The 13,944-nt window shown below is 45.5% G+C and overlaps 1 protein-coding gene across 2 annotated transcripts in view; it reads right to left on the reverse strand.

The window, feature by feature from the left end:
* The window catches only part of LOC137423105 (transcription factor HIVEP3), a 78,175-nt gene extending 71,044 nt beyond the window's left edge, over positions 1–7,131 (reverse strand). Inside the window, exons 1-2 of one of the 2 annotated variants that reach the window (XM_068109917.2) lie at positions 7,002–7,131; positions 1,626–1,813 (exon numbers count right to left, since the gene is read on the reverse strand). The gene's annotated coding sequence lies outside the window, so the exon portion shown is untranslated. Of the gene's footprint in view, positions 1–1,625; positions 1,814–7,001 lie in introns of those variants that run through there. The other variant, XM_078774693.1, reaches the window with a different exon arrangement.
* Positions 7,132–13,944: the final 6,813 nt, after the last annotated feature.

Below are 13,944 nucleotides of genomic sequence, written 5' to 3' on the forward strand. Positions count from 1 at the left end.
AGTTTCTCCCATCTCAACACAGGATCTCTGGAGCTCAGCCAGAGTGACCATCGGGTTCTTGGTCACCTCTCTTACCAAGGCCCTTCTCCCCCGATTGCTCAGTTTGGCCGGGCGGCCAGCTCTCGGAAGAGTCCTGATTGTTCCAAACTTCATCCATTTAAGAATTATGGAGGCCACTGTGCTCTTGGGAACCTTCAATGCAGCAGAAAATTTTTTGTAGGCTTCCCCAGATCTGTGCCTCGACACAATCCCGTCTCTGAGCTCTGCAGGCAGTTCCTTCGACCTCATGGCTTGGTTTTTGCTCTGATATGCATTGTCAGCTGTGAGACCTTATATAGACAGGTGTGTGCCTTTCCAAATCATGTCCAATCAATTGAATTTACCACAGGTAGACTCCAATCAAGGTGTAGAAACATCTCAAAGATGATCAAGAGAAATAGGAGGCACCTAGAGCTAAATTTCAAATGTCATAGCAAAGGGTATGAATACTTATGTAAATGTGATATTTCAGTTTTTTCATTTTAATAAATTTGCAAAACTTTCTAAAATCCTGTTTTCTCTTTGTCATTATGGGGTATTGAGTGTAGATTGATGAGGGAAAAAATAAATTTAAACTATTTCAGCATAAGGCTGCAACATAACAAAATGTGAAAAAAGTGAAGGGGTCTGAATACTTTCTGAATTCACTGTAGGTATCTATCACGATTAACCTTAGGAGCTCAGAGGAGTAAGATCACAAACCCATCAGGCAAGACGTTCGACTAAGGTTATGGCAGGAATTTGTAATTTACCCACAATGTCGGCAATAGCTTGCCGACTCTTCACGAAGGACGCTGTGGGTTCTTTAACGTCCACCAACTAATTTCGGTGATGGGATACCTCTGTTTAACATCCATCGGAGGGACGGCACACACATCGATGAATCATCCAGTCTGTTTAAACACCGGGATGACAATTTATAGCTGGGCCAAGATTCAAATCCAGGCTAGAAAAGCAAAAGCAGCACCAAAAGCGGCCGCTGGCGTACAGACAGACGCAAACTTCAACTTGTGTAATAGATTTTTTAAATACATTATTTATTTACTTCTCGACATACTGTGATCTATAAAGGCTGCTGCTGTGATTTTTTTCAAAAAGTTACAAAAGAGAGAAATGGTGGGGTTGGGTTGGGGCATTTAATCATAAAAAGCCTGCTTTGAAAGCCCTCATTTGGGAATGGAAAAAGAAGAAGCACATGGAGGTCCCAGGCCATAAGCCACAGAGCATGATCCAGAAGCTGAAAAGCATGGGGCATGAGTAGTCAGAGCATGGGCTGCAAACCACAAAAAGGGGCTGAAATCCACGAGGCATAGGCTGTGGGACATAGGCCGCACAGCATAGGCCATAGAGCATAGGCTGTAAACTATGGACCATCGGCCAAGGAGGCTTAGGACACTGGCAATTAAAAAGCACTCTAGATGATTTGTGAAACAGCAGTTCAGTTATGTGAAGCACTGATCTTGACACTGATGTGTGGTGTTGAAAGGCTGAGGTTATCAGTGTAGTGGCCTTGCGCACAAATAACTATGGTTATCAGCACGGTTAACTACATTTCTAGTAACCAATTAGATATTTACGGAACTTGCCGATCCATGATGGCCTTCCTCTTACAGAAGTGCTTTTAATTGTCAGTGGTGCAAGCCTCCGCTGCCCGTGGCCTATGCTCTGCAGCCCATGATCCATCGCTTGTGGCCCAGGATGCTCCGTCTCTTGTGATCTGTGTTCCGCCACTCACATCCTTTGCTTTTCTGTTCACTGCCTGTGCCTCCATGGGCTGCAAAATACGAAACCCTGATAAAGATCCCTGACAGTTAAACAATATAATCATGACATTTTGATTATGACGCCATCTTCTTAAGAGTGATTAACAAAGTAAAGGCAGGTCTTGAGTGAAGGTATGTGCTTTAATATATTTATTTTACAGAAAAGAGAGCATGAAGATGTATTCTCATTTGTCACACTTACCCATTTTGCTCAATCTACAAAGTTTAATTTCAATTCAAGCTCATCCTTGAGCTCTGCCTCTTAGAATTCGTTGCAAATGCCTCTTAGGACAGGGTTTCTAATTTGATGATCTTTGCATGCATGGCTTTGCTTCACTTCCACAAAGAAAGTTTCACTGGCAGGATTATTTCATATCTGTCTTTTCTAACTTGTACCAGACTTCTTTCCAGTTGTCAAACGCATATATTTAGATTGTCTTTGCATATATTTAGATTGTCTTTGCATATATTTAGATTGTCTTTGCATATATTTAGATTTGCCCATTCTCAAAGAGATGGGAGAGGGTATTGTGATCAGTCTGTGTGCCAGTGTGTTTGTGTGTGTGTCTACACAGACAAACTTTAATAAAGTGCCCCCAGGAAGCCTCCATAAATATTGCAACCAAAGCAGCCTCGAGCCCAATAATTGGACAATAACATTTTTGCATCGACCATAAATTGACTTTATATCTTGAATGTAGATGATGTCAAAGTTATCCGCGCCCATTCCTGAATATAGTTGGGTCTTCCCTCTCTTCCAACACCTCAATATTTGTTTTCTGTCTACTCTTCACTCATTATTTCTTGAATGGGCTTTTATCGCTCCCCACTGCCCGCCCATGCTCTGGCAGGCCACCAATAACCTCGTCGCTGATTAGTCCCGCTGCCAATATCCAGTGAATCACATGCTACTTCTGGCCTATATCAAATTTTTAAATAATGTCATACATGGGCTGCAAACACAAATCTAGCACTCAATAACGGAGGAGGAAGATAGAAGGACATAAAACTTGCCGCCTGCAACCCAAAACAACCAAAACGAACATTCAAGCTCTTAAAAGCTACAATCAGTCTACAAAACAACACGAACTGGTAATTTTTGTTCCATCTCCTATGATGGAATGATGCCTGGCTCATTATGGATACGAACAACCATGTCTGACAACTCAAGAAGAATTATCTGTTCATTGACCTCGACCATTTCAAGAAAGCAGCACTATAGCTGTGGAGGCAATGAGAAATACTAACAAAATTTCAGTATGCATGGAAAGAGCTGGAAGCATCTCTGGGTGTCCCAAGGTTTGGAGGAAGAGGAGGCCGATTTCAAGATCACTCGGGTCAGGTGAGTCACCTGTCGACCTGGTGAGCTCAACAGCTCACTAGCTCATGTAGTTGCTAATTCAAGCACAGAGCTAGCGGTCTGCGTCGGTGGCACAACAGAATAAAGACAAGAAGAAACCGGTTGATTTATCCGCATTGAAAGATGAAAAGGTGATGACTGCATTTCGGGCTTTACCATTTGTCAAAGAAAAACAGAGAAACGAGGAAACGGGAAGTGGTTGATATCAGGCTAAGATCAATAGCCGAGCCAGGCACTCTGGTTTAACACTACCAAATAAATGTGTATTTTATAACGTTTAAAACCAGACTGGATAGTCAAAACTGTCTTCCGAATACATTGAGCAACAAGTATCTATCTGTTCTACAAGTATCCTGGGCAATGAACCTACAATGCCTTCAGAAAGTATTCACACCCCTTGATTTTTTTCACATTTTGATTTGTTACTGCGTGAATTTAAGATGGATTAAATCGACATTTTTTGTCATTGATTGACACATAACACCCCATAATGTCAAAGTGGATTTTTTTCTTTAATTTTTATAAAATAATCAAGAAGGAGAAGCTAAAATGTTTTGTGGCCAATTCAATCGATTGGACATGATGTAGAAAGAAAAACACCTTTCTATATAATATCTCACAGTTGACAGTACATGTCAGAGGAGAAACTAGCATGAAGTCCAGGCAGCTGTCCATATAACTCAGATAAAATTGTGAGGAGGCATATATCTTGGGAATGGTATAAAACAATTCTAGAGTGTTGAAAGTAACCAAGAGCACAGTGAGCTCCATCATTCTCCATCAAAGAGGTGACCAAGAACCCAATGCCCACTCTGACAGAACTACATAATTCCTTGGCTGAGATGGGAGAACCTGCTGGACGGACAACGGTCCAGTCAGCACTTCTCAAATCTAGGTTTTATGGGAGAGTGGCCAGACAGACCCCACTCCTGAGAAAAAGGCACAGGACAGCACAACTAGAGCTTGCAAAACACACTTTAAAGATTGAGAAAATGAGGCAAAGATTCTGTGATTTGATGAGACGAAAATTGAACTCTTTGGCCTGAATGCAAAACCCTACGTTTGGCGGAAACCCAGTACAGCTCTTCATCCATTTAACGCCATCCATACCGTGAAGCATGGTAGTGACAGCATCATGCTATGGGGATCCTTTTCAGCGGCAGGGACTGGGAGACTTGTAAGGTTAGAGGGAACAATGTATGGAACCAAGTACAGGCAAATTGCCGAGGAGAACCTGCTTCAAAGTGCAAAAGACCTTAGATTGAGGTGAAGATTTACATTTCAACAGGATGATGACCCCAAGCATACAGCCAAAGCAACGCTGGAATGGCTTCAGAACAAGAACCTGAAAGGCGTTGAGTGGCCCAGCCAAAGCCTAGGCTTGAATCACATCGAGTATCTGTGTAAAGACTTGAAGATTGCTGTTCACCGACGTTCAACGTTCAACATCCAACTTGACAGAACTTCAGCAAATCTGCAAGGAAGAATGGGAGAAACTCCCCAAATCCAGATGTGCAAAGATGATACAGACATACCCAAGAAGAATCGAAGCTGTAATCACTGCCAAAGGCACTTCTATGAAGTATTGCTTCAGCTTGTTGATACTTTTGCAATGAATTTGATATTTCTGTATTTAATTTTTAATTAATTTGTAAAAATATATATTTTAAAAAATACGTTTGTGGGGTAGACAATGATTACCTTAGTCCAGGTAGAATTGTATAGGTAGTGTGCTCCGACTGTCATGAAGAAGAAGAAACCCCATGTATCATAAGTAGGAAATTTGTTTAGACCGGATGTCATGTAAGCACGTATAAGTGTCCCCATAAGAGGGTTGGAGTTATATTAATTAGTTAGGGATTATGGGTAATGAATCCCCTGTATGTAATTGCCTCTGTTATTTTCCCTCTGTTCCTTATGACAATGCAGCACACACACAAAGCAAGAAATCGCAGATTTATAACACGAAATAAAAGCGACCAGAACCAGGATATTGAACCACCACCGATACCACCGATGGGTGATCACAAAAGCAGGCAGGCCCATGAGGCCACGATAGAGTGATGTGGTGGCCACGGTGGTTAGAACTGTTCTTCTTCTTCATTTTGGATGGATGGATGGAAGGAAGGACATAGCCAAATATTGAAGCGCCTTCATCACTTAAAAAAAAAATAGATATCTCACTCCTCGCCTCGCATGCGCAATTGGGACGAATTCAGAGCCAAAGTGCAGCTAAACTTCAGGCTCGTGTTCCGATTCGTATTCAAAATACAACATTAAATTGAAATTAAGTTGTTCCGTGATCACAAACAAAGACAGACATACAAAGTGAACCAATTGCCTAACCCACTTTCGCTTCATGCATGGGGTAACAATGTACAAACGAAGTTACAACAAGCGGACTCAAAATAAGCCGGCCAGTAGACTACAGCTTTGCAAGAGCCAAACAGGACTTGTCTGTGTACCAATAAATTAGTAACTGAAACCCAAGAAGATGAGCGGGGTTTGGAAGGGGTCTCATGTTAACTTGAACTGTTTGTTCCAGGTGATCTTCAGAAAGAAAATTCGGTGAACGTTTGTGTAGCTGTGGCTTCATCTGACAAGTGCTGTGCGGTGACATCCCAGCTGACAAAAGTATTCTGGTTATTTCAAGACGTTGGTGAACAGCGTCACATGCTTTGGGAGAACATTGTGTAATGAGGATTCTGATGAATGAAAATGCCACACCAGATGAAATTTACAAGAGATCATGTGTAAAGAGTCTGATGGAGATACTATACTCACCTCTAAGCCATATATCCTGGGTTATAATCCCAACGCAGGTATAGAATGCCAACCTGGGGTTTCGTCAATGTGCATATCATCCCTCTGACGGACGTCAAACTGTGTCCCGTCTGCCAGCATTAGTTAGTGGACGATAAAGATCCTACGGTGTCCTTCGTGAAGAGTAGGTGAACTACCTGGGCCAAATTACAAATCCCTGCTCTAACTGCTGCGAGAGGGATGCAAACCTCCCAGTATGACTCTTGCCAAGAAACGGCCAATTTTTTCCATTCCTACACAAAGGTAACGCTCAGGTACAACGTTTCAACAACGGAGCGGCCATCATCACCAACTGCTGACTGCAGCTCCATGCAGGATTAATGGAGTCATGCATGGGTCATTCTGCAGGTGCCAGGAGAGAGATCATCATCTCCATTTTTTGATCAGTAAACGGTAACACACATTGTCAAAGAATGCAGTTTGCAATTTTTATGCGAAACGTTTACTTCAAATGGAAATGTCCAGTAATGGATGTTCCTCCGAATTACCTGCCTGAGCAAAGCCGCTATAAGTCTAAGATCTCGTGGGGCCAGGTGCAACGTCAGTGACCGAGTAGGTTTGGAGACGGCGCCGGATGTGAGCCGGAGGAAGTCCTTTTGTCGGTGCTGTGGTGTTCGCCGACGTACCGGCGGGAAGCACCGAGCACGTGGTTATAGGCTACCCCTTAAGGAGTCCAAGCGCAGCCCGCAGGCCGCGGAAAGACGAACGGACACTGCGCCTGGCGGGAGGAGGAGGGGGTGGTGGGAACGACCTGAGCTAATACGGCCTGGCAGCGGCACAGGACGCCAGCTCAGGCGGTTAGCAGCCTGTTCCAGCACCCAGATGAATCAACCGGATGAGCCGTGAACTCTCCGAGGCTTCGCCAAACCTCCGGACTGACACGGTGTACGGTTTAGGGACGGCGAAGAAAAAAAAAATGGCAATGCGTGCAGGGATAGCGCCGGACCGATCCATCTGCCAAACGGATTGGGCGACCACGACCGTACTGCGGCGATCGGGGCGAAGTGCGGACCCACCTTCCAACGTGTCCGAGCCGCACGTCGTGGTCGTGCTCCGTGGTCTCCGCAGCCCCTGCGCTCGAGCGCGGGAACGGGCGCGAGCTGAGCGAGCGGCGCGCGCGCGCGCGGGCGTACCGGTAGTCCCGCCCCCTCATCTCCTGTTTCCGTGCTCGCTCCACCTCTCGCATCGTCAACAACATCATCGTCAATGTAATAATGAACGCCGTTATATCCCTAATCAGGTAACGTAATAGCGTAATAAGAGCGATCCGCCACCACAATCACCACCTCCACCTACAGTGATGACCAAACCAAGTGATACATACCTGGTAGTCTGACCTATATCATCGAACGGTAGTCATCGGAAATGTGAACGTCACTGCAACCACAGGTACAACCATGTTTCGGCTCCATGTGGCTGTGGATGCAGGTATGCTTATTTGGTAGAGTGCTTCACTTTCACCTGTCTTGTGTTTAAGGTTTGATTGGTCGTGTAATCCGATGCGAACGAAACTGCTCTCTCAACAGCCCAGGTGGTGCTGCATTGTGGAGCACGCCGCCTTTCAACGAACTTGGAAGGAAGGGAGATTTGGAGGGCTGGGGGTCGGACCCACCATGTTTGGGGTAATGAGCCTTCCTGATGGTGAGCCTCTGATCGCATTGAAGCAAGTGCATATTACATAACAGGTTATGGGAACTTACCTTAGAAGATATTGTTATGAATTTGGGGTAGGGGGGATATCTAGATCCAGGTAGATCTGCATAGGTAGGTGCTCCAATGATCGTGATGGAAGAACCATCTCGATGTACAGTAAGTCAGGGACCTGTAGCCCTGATGTCGGATAAGTTGGATATTTGTCCCTGTTACGAGAGGGCGGGGCATGCTAATTAGTTCAGGGATTATGGGTAAAATTCCCTTGTATGTCATCCCCTCTGTCGCTATCCCATTGTCCCTTTTGGCGCCGCACCATAGACACTTAGCGAGGCCCTTAGCTGCACACATTAATTAATTTCCCCCCGCCACAATAAGACTTACAGGAAGAACAGGCAGGAAGCCAGATCGGGGCACCGCCGATGGGGCTGCAGCCAGCCACATCACCAGCTGGCCACTGATTGGTGGAAGGAAGGTGGAAGGAAGCGGCAGAACTGATTGGCGAGCGACCGATGGCATGAGACAGAAGTGACGCGGCCATTGGTGGAGAGAGCGCTGACGTCACACCGCGAGTGACAAAACGACTCGCTCGCCGGCATTTTGCCCTTCTCGTTTTGGCCTCCTTCCTGCTGTCATGTATGAAGCTGCAAATATTCACCGTTGTATCCCTACACTGTGACCGCGTGTTTATTTCCGTTTTTCCGGAAGTTACGGCCCAACTCGGATGGCACTGCGGTGAATCGGGCCTGTATCGGGAGAGTCTATAAACGTGTGCTACAATCGATCGTAGTCTGTCGAGATACCTTACATGGCGACGAGGATAAACATCTAGACCATGACTTATTTCGGCCATATCGATGAATTCGACCCTCAGGAGGGAGATTTTGACACGTATTCTGAGCGGTTGTCTTTCTACTTCGAGGCGAACGGCATCATGACCGAAGCCCTGATGAAGGCCGTCTTCCTGTCCGTTTGCAGGGGTGAGACGTTCACACTCGTTAAAAACCTGATTCGTCCTCGGACAATCCAGGAGCTCACGTATGCAGAGCTCAAGGCTGCTTTGAAGGAACATTGTGATCCATCTCTTTCAGTCATCCTGTGTCGGTTTAATTTTTACATGTGCAGACAGCATCAAGGTCAGTCGATCGCAGACTTCATTGCACACCTCAAAAAACACAATTGATGGGACACACTGGGGACACAATTGATGACATGCTCCGTGATTTGTTGGTGGTTGGCATGTCCGATGACCACACTCGTAGACGCCTGCTTGCTGAGAGAAGACTGACGTTCCAAAATGCCAGAGACACCGCCATTTCCATAGAAAGTGCTGAACGTAATGCTACAAGCATCGGTGCCACTCGCTCGTCTGGTACCAGCCCTGCTGTGAATCGGTTGGATCATGCTCAGCCAAAACGTTGGAACAAGGCTCCTCGTCAGAAGGCAGTGCAGTCTCAAACACACAACAAATGTTTTCGGTGCAACGGAAAGCACCCTCCAGAGACGTGTCGGTTCAAAGATGCCACCTGCCATTTCTGTTCGAAAACTGGCCATATTGCTCCAGCTTGCATCACACGCAAATCGGGAAAAGAGAAAGCTGCTGACAAGAAGATTCATCAGTTTATCGGTTTGGAGGAACCTGAGCTTGACCAGGTGAGCTCTGTTTCCGACAACTCAGAATCGTGTGACCTGTTTCATATTGATTCTCACCATAAGCGGGATCCTCCTCTTGCCACTGTTGGCATCAACAATCGACCATTGCAAATGGAGGTTGACACTGGTGTGGCCGTCTCACTCATCAGCCATGCTGTTTTCACAAACCTGTGGAGTGATGCTGACCGACCCCATCTGAAACCGACTACCTCTGGACTCTCCACCTATACAGGTGAGAAAATTGTTCCCTGCGGTACATGTGACGTCATGGTGGGCTACGATAACCGTGAGTTTCACCTACCCCTGATCGTCATTCCTGGAAAGGGCCCTTCCTTACTCGGCAGGAACTGGTTGAGCATAATTCAACTGGAGTGGAAAAGCATTCATCAACTCCGGGCAGCCAACGTTTCTCCTACCGCAGCATACACACTCAAAAATGTGCTGGATACGTACCCGGATGTCTTCAAGGATGAGCTTGGACCTTGAAAGGACATACGGCTAAACTCAGTGTTGACCGGGATGCCAATCCTATATTTTGCAGAGCTCGCCCAGTCCCTTTCGCCCTGCGGGTGTGGATTGACAAGGAACTGGATCATCTTGAAAATCTGGGTATCATCGAGCAAATCCAGTATGCCGAATGGGCGGCGCCCATCGTTCCGTTCCGAAAATCGGACCAGTCCATCCGCATATGTGGAGATTATAAAATGACCGTGAACAAGTGTTCTTCATTGGATAAATATCCAATCCCGAGGATCGAAGACCGCTATGCTCGTCTCACGGGAGGCAAGACTTTTATGAAACTCAATCTCAAATCTGCCTATCTACAGCCCCGCTTGGACGAGATTTCGAAACAGTATCTTACCATCAACACACATCGTGGGTTGTACAGGTACCACCGACTCAGTTTTGGAGTGAAATCTGCACCTGGAATTTATCAGTGTGTCATGGACAGTTTGTTTGCTGCCGAACGCAATGTCGTTTGTTACCAGGCTGATATTCTGGTTACTGGTCGTATGGATGCGGAACATCTACAAAACCTGGATAGAGTTCTGAAGAAGATTTCGGACTCCGGCCTACGTTTGCGTCGAGACAAGTGCAAGTTTATGGAGCCATCAGTCACGTACCTGGGTCATACGATTGATGCCGGGGGTCTACACCCGACAGATGAGAAAGTCCGAGCTATCAAGGATGCTCCTGCTCCACGAGACGTGACCAAATTGAAGTCATACCTCGGGTTGCTTCAGTTATATGGTCGTTACATCCCGAATGTGACCGACGTTTTGGGCCCCCTTTATCGGCTTTTGAGGAAAGGAGTCTCCTGGAGCTGGGGGTCCACTGAACAATCAGCATTCCAGACCTCTAAGGATCTGCTCAAATCGTCCAACGTTCTCGGTCATTTTGATCGAGAGAAGGATCTTGCGCTGACATACGATGCCTGTCGGTATGGAGAGGGGAGTGTATTATCACACGTGATGGCTGATGGTATGGAAAGACCTGTTGCATTTGCATCCAGAACGTTGTCCCCGGCAGAGAAGAACTATTCCCAACTTGACAAGGAAGGATTGGGAATCGTTTTCGGCGTCAGAAAATTTCGCCAGTACCTTCTTGGACATCATTTCACGATTCGCACTGATCACAAGCCGCTGATCAGTCTGTTTGGTCCAACTAAGGTGACATCTGACACACTACCGCCCAGGATCATCCGCTGGTCCCTGTTTCTCACTGCTTATGACTACACCATATGTTATAAGCCCGGTTCGTTTATCACAAATGCAGATGCCATGAGTCGGTTACCCCTTCCAGAATCCGTTGATGATTCGCCTACACCAGGATCCATTATCGCACTGATGGATCATCTGGAAGACTGTGCTGTCGATTCCGGCCAGATCCCCACTCATACTCGACGAGACCCCGTTCTGTCCACAACTGTCCAGGCTGTACAGCTTGGATGGCATTTGCTACCTGAGGGTGACCCAGCTTTTTCGGCTTTTAAAGCACGTAAAAACGAACTCAGCATGGAAAATGGTTGCCTACTCTGGGGATGTCGTGTCGTGATCCCAGAAAATCTGCGTTCCAGGTTCATGGATGAAATCCATGACTGTCACCCCGGGATTGTGAAGATGAACTCACTCGCCAGAAACTATGTGTGGTGGCCGAATCTTGATGCTGATATCGAACATCATGTTCGACATTGTTACCCCTGCCAGAGCACCCGAAATACACCTGCGAAAGCACCACTGCATCCCTGGGAATGGCCCAGCGAACCGTGGCATCGCCTACATCTCGATTATGCCGGGCCTATTAAGAGCAGCATGATTCTAATAATTATAGACGCACACACAAAATGGATCGATGCCTATGTGACGCGTGGTACTACGTCAGCCATTGTCATCGAAAGACTCAGACGCTGTTTCGCCACTCATGGTCTGCCCAGGATGATCGTGAGTGATAACTGTTCGTGTTTTTCCAGGTCCGAGTTTGCCGAGTTCACATGTCGGAACGGCATCAAACATAAGTTTGTTAGCCCACATCACCAGGCTTCAAATGGCTTGGCCGAACGATCCGTGGGAATCATCATATCCGGATTGCAGAAACTTCAGGAGGGAAACCTGGAAACAAAGCTTGCTCATCTTCTGGTCAAATACCGCATCACGCGTGCAGCTCCGTCTGAGTTATTGATGAAACGATACTTGAGATCGACACTTGACAATCTCAAACCAGACATATCATCAAAAGTTTATCAGAGCCAGCTTAATCAAAAGTTGGTGCACGATAAGTCGTCCAACAGTCCCTGTATCAACATTGGAGATCCAGTGTTTGCCCGAAATTTTGGTGCAGGTGCGACGTGGCTACCGGGGGACATCATCGAGAAGCCAGGTCCACTGTCCTGCGTGATTCGCCTGCAGGACGGCCGTGAAATTCGTCGACATCAGGACCACATAACCTATTGTCACTGTCAGTCGATAGAGCCTGCAGCATCATCACAGTCAGACAACAGTTCGACCGGAGATCGTCATGGCCGCTCCAGCCGGCTCGGATGCCGCAAAAACCTCTACAATCGCTACACCCTCCTTGCAGACCAAAGGAATCATCTCGGACTCTGTATCCACTGGTACACCGCGACGCTCAATGTGTGAGAGAAAAGCACCCGACCGGTTGATTCTTTGAACATGTTCTATTTTCACGTTGACACATGTTCTATTTTCACGTTGACATATGTTCTATTTTCACGTTGACACATGTTCTATTTTCACGATGACACGTTCTATTCTCACGGTGACACATGTTCTATTTTCACGTATTTTCATTATTCTCATATAATCGTTTGCACACATATTTTCACATGTTTTGGAAATGTTGCTTTTGAAATGTCAATTTTGGAAGTCTAGCACGTATTGCTCTTGGTAATTTTGGACTTAAAGGGGAGGATGTCATGTATGAAGCTGCAAATATTCACCGTTGTATTATCACCACAAATATTCACACTGTGACCGCTGGTTTATTTCCGTTTTTCTGGAAGTTACGGCCCAGCTTGGATGGCGCTGCGGTGAATATTTGCAGCTTCATACATGACACCTGCCCAGACCCATTTTTCCCTTTGCTGCCTCGTGATTCCGCTCCCTCGACCACTTACCATTTTTCACCACCCTCGACTCTCTCTCTCTTCCCTGTTGTAAACGTTGGGTGCATCGCGATTCCGTGCCGAGTCCAGGAAGACGTAGACAGATCCAGGCACGGCCGGAGGAGCAAGCTGACACAACCCATTCGAGTCATGCGGAAGGACTGTGGCGCGTCGGCGGATGGGACCGGGGCGAACGGGTGGCTCATTGGGGCCTGGCAGCACGCGAAATAGGTGGACTGAGGCCTCCTTCCTCCCAAGCATGGAGCCGCGTCCAGACGACGAGTTTGGGGCCTGGACGACTGCAGATAAGACGCGCATTCTCAGCAAACACAACAGTTCCTTTAAATTATTCTCTTCCCTCGTCCGTGTGTAAATCTGTGTGTAGGAGCGCTCATTAGGGGATTTAGTTATCGTCGCGTCCTTTGTTAGCGGGTTCCGTTAATAAATATTCCTTTTGTACATTCTAAATTCCGTGTTTGTGTGAGTTTAATTGTTTGCAGGGGTGAAGACGCCTGCGGCCATGAAGGTAAGTCGGCATTCTTCATTCCGTCTCGCGTATGATCCGCCATTAATTGGAAATGCCTCAAAGTAAGCTCGATTCCATCCGTAGACGCTCTGTCTTAACTGAGAGCTGTCCGCACGACAATACATATATATATATATATATATATATATATATATATATATATATATATATATATATATATATGTATATGTATATATATATATATATATATATATATATATATATGTATATGTATATATATATATATAATATATATATATATATATATGTATATATATATATATATATATATATATATATATATATATATGTATATATATATGTATATGTATATGTATATATATATGTATATGTATATATATATATATATGTATATGTATATATATATATATATGTACTGTATATGTATATATATATATATATATATATATATATATATATATATATATATATATATATATATATATATATATATATATATACAGTGGAACCTTGACTTACGAGTGCC

This window comes from Myxine glutinosa, chromosome 3 (genome assembly GCF_964187855.1).
Source record: "Myxine glutinosa chromosome 3, kmMyxGlut1.1, whole genome shotgun sequence".
NCBI classification, from domain to species: domain Eukaryota; kingdom Metazoa; phylum Chordata; class Myxini; order Myxiniformes; family Myxinidae; genus Myxine; species Myxine glutinosa.